Source organism: Penaeus vannamei, chromosome 24 (genome assembly GCF_042767895.1).
Source record: "Penaeus vannamei isolate JL-2024 chromosome 24, ASM4276789v1, whole genome shotgun sequence".
Taxonomy (NCBI): domain Eukaryota; kingdom Metazoa; phylum Arthropoda; class Malacostraca; order Decapoda; family Penaeidae; genus Penaeus; species Penaeus vannamei.
In genome coordinates this window covers 32,041,055-32,044,902 of record NC_091572.1, presented here as the reverse complement: position 1 = coordinate 32,044,902, position 3,848 = coordinate 32,041,055, and positions in this window count along the sequence as shown.

The following is a 3,848-nucleotide window of genomic DNA, read 5'->3' as shown; positions in this document are numbered from 1 at the left end:
ATTTATTCACTCATTCATCAAATTATTTTCTTCACGGGATCATCAAGTCTATTCATTTATTCATTCATTCATTAAATTATTTTCTTCATGGGATCATCAAGTCTGTTCATTTATTCACTCATTCATCAAATTATTTTCTTCACGGGATCATCAAGTCTGTTCATTTATTCACTCATTCATCAAATTATTTTCTTCATGGGATCATCAAGTCTATTCATTTATTCACTCATTCATCAAATTATTTTCTTCGTGGGATCATCATGTCTATTCATTTATTCACTCATTCATTAAACTATTTTCTTCATGGGATCATCAAGTCTATTCATTTATTCATTCATTCATCAAATTATTTTCTTCACGGGATCATCATGTCTATTCATTTATTCATTCATTCATCAAATTATTTTCTTCATGGGATCATCATCGTCTATTCATTTATTCATTCATTCATCAAATTATTTTCTTCATGGGATCATCAAGTCTATTCATTTATTCATTCATTCATCAAATTATTTTCTTCATGGGATCATCAAGTCTATTCATTTATTCATTCATTCATCAAATTATTTTCTTCATGGGATCATCAAGTCTTCATTTATTCATTCATTCATCAAATTATTTTCTTCATGGGATCATCAAGTCTATTCATTTATTCATTCATTCATCAAATTATTTTCTTCACGGGATCATCATCGTCTATTCATTTATTCATTCATTCATTAAATTATTTTCTTCACGGGATCATCAAGTCTATTCATTTATTCATTTATTCATTAAATTATTTTCTTCATGGGATCATCATCGTCTATTCATTTATTCATTCATTCATCAAATTATTTTCTTCATGGGATCATCAAGTCTATTCATTTATTCATTCATTCATCAAATTATTATCTTCACGGGATCATCAAGTCTATTCATTTATTCATTCATTCATCAAATTATTTTCTTCGTATCATCAAGTCTATTAATTTATTCATTCATTCATCAAATTATTTTCTTCACGGGATCATCATCGTCTATTCATTTATTCATCAAATTATTTTCTTCACGGGATCATCATGTCTATTCATTTATTCACTCATTCATTAAACTATTTTCTTCATTATTTTCATCATCAAATATAACTTTCGATTTCGTAACGTAATGATCATGATTGCCTTTTCTCTCATTTTCTCAATAAACTTTTGGATAACGAACGTATTCCTGCAGCAAACCGGTAGTGAAACCTAATCATGCGTTGAGGAATAATGAAATTAAGCTTCTTGATGGTGCATTTGCTCAATAATTGTAATGGGAGACTTGATAAATAAATATATATATATATATATATATATATATATATATATATATATATATATATATATATATATATATATATATATGTGTGTGTGTGTGTGTGTGTGTGTGTGTGTGTGTGTGTGTGTGTGTGTGTGTGTGTGTGTATGTGTGTGTGTGTGTGTGTGTGTGTGTGTATACATATAGAGATACATGTGTGTTTGTGTGTATACATACGTGTATATATGTATGTGTGTGTATATTAATATATATATGTGTGCGTGTGTGTTTTCATATATATAAATATATATATATATATATATACATATATATATATATATATATATATATATATATATTTTCACATATATATATACATATATAGATATATATATATATATATATATATATATATATATATATATATATATATATATGTATATATATATACCTATATATATATATATATATATATATATATATATATATATATATATATATATATATATATACGTCAGCCTTCCTATCGCAAAAGGACCGCGACCACCCAGCCGACATCCAAGAGTCCGAAAATCAAAATGCAAATGGAAGCGACCGCCGCCGACCACTCAAGCTCCCAATAAACCATAAATAAATCAAGAGAGAGAGAAAAAAAAAAAACGAATATAAATGGAAAGGAGAAGTCCCACAATCTGGCAGACATATCGGTTGACACGGTCGTTGAACATTTCTCCTGTTCTGCATCGATTTTTGGAACTTAATCGCCGATGGAGAGTCAGCTGATGAGAGATTCGAAGCCTCACGCGGTTCGAAGCGGTGTTACGAGCCATTTCGAAACGCCTCATAAGGGTATTTCTCGTTCCACGGCGCACGGGGAGAAATTCGCACACGTATATTTGTGCGAATTAGAGGTGTCTATATGTATATACGTTGTAACTTCAAGAAAAAAAAATTAGGAGAAAGAAAAATGCGAAGATGTAATTGAGTTTTACTGATATTAGAAAGGGAGTGGACAGTGTTCTCTCGCGAGGAGTGTGTGAACTTAACACCACAAGGCCATCAGGATTCATTGAGGTTAATAGAGGCTTTTAACACACGTTACCCTAGAGCACAACGCACCGGGGGAACGTTCAATGCAGAGAACGTGTCATTAACGCGACTCAATGGAAGTAAAAGAAGAGAGGAAGGAGGAGAATAAACAGTCTTCGGTTATTGGAAGACAAGACGAAATTGAGGCTACATCGGAGATTTTTTGTGCTATGTTACTATGAAGGCACAGACACGAAAGCACGCACGCACACACACACACACACACACATACACACACGCACACACACTCACACACACACACATATACACACACACGTACACACGCACACACACACTCACATGCACACACACACACACACACACACACACACACACACACACACACACACACACACACACACGCGCACACACACACACAACTATATATATATTAGGTGTGTGTGTTTGTTTATCTATCCATGTATGTATTTATATGCATACACAAAATACGGCATATATATAGACAGACAGATAGACTGAGTGAGAGAAAGAGAGAAAGGGAAAGCGAGAGGGAGAGTGGGAAAAAATGAAAGCTGAAGAGTGTGAGAGAGATCTAGATAAACGAAATGATAAATAGAACTGCAAAGGGAAAACGAGAGGAAGAGTGGAAAAAATGAAAACGGGAGAGAGAGAGAGAGAGAGAGTGAGAGAGAGAGAGAGAGAGAGAGAGAGAGAGAGAGAGAGAGAGAAAGAGAGAGAGAGAGAGAAAACTAGATAAATGAATAGACAGATATATAGAACAAGCCAAGGTTAAGAGAACACAAGTATATTCCACTGCCCTCGGTTCGCGCAGGTGGTGACGTCAGCGACAATGACGTCAGGGGATACAGACCTAAAATATTTCACCTGCGCAAAGAAAATTTTCATCGTCAGTCATAAATATTCGTTTAAAATGGAAAACATGAATACAATAAGATCATAATCACTAGAAATATAGATCGAATTTATGGCAAAAAATGGTTCAAATAGGGCGATATGTGACAGTGTTCTTGACTTCACACTACAGATACACAGTAAACAGTAATTTTGAAACGGTATGGACAGATTTTGTATTCTGTTGGCTTTGGGTAGAAGGGAAGATGTAGATAAACTCGGTACACAAAGCATAAGTGAAGAGCGAAGGAGAGAAAATGAGAAAGGGAGAGAAGAAGTCAGAGATGGTCAGAGAGAGAGAGAGGAGGGCAGTCAGAGAGAGAGAGAGATAGAGAGAGAGACAGGAGAGCAGTCGAGAGAAAAAAAGTAAGAAAAAGAGACAGAGAAAGAAAGAGCGAGATAAAAAAAAAAATCCTCACCAGAAATAGAAAAACAACGACCGAAAGAGTGAGAAAGAAAGATAGACAAAATACTTAAGAAAAAGCCACCCCCCCTCAAAAAAAAAAAAAAAAAAAAAAATGTAATAGACAGTGCCTCGATCCCTTGCTATGAAATCCACGCGAACTTCTCCCATGGCTTGCATTCAGACACGACCAAGTAAGATATTT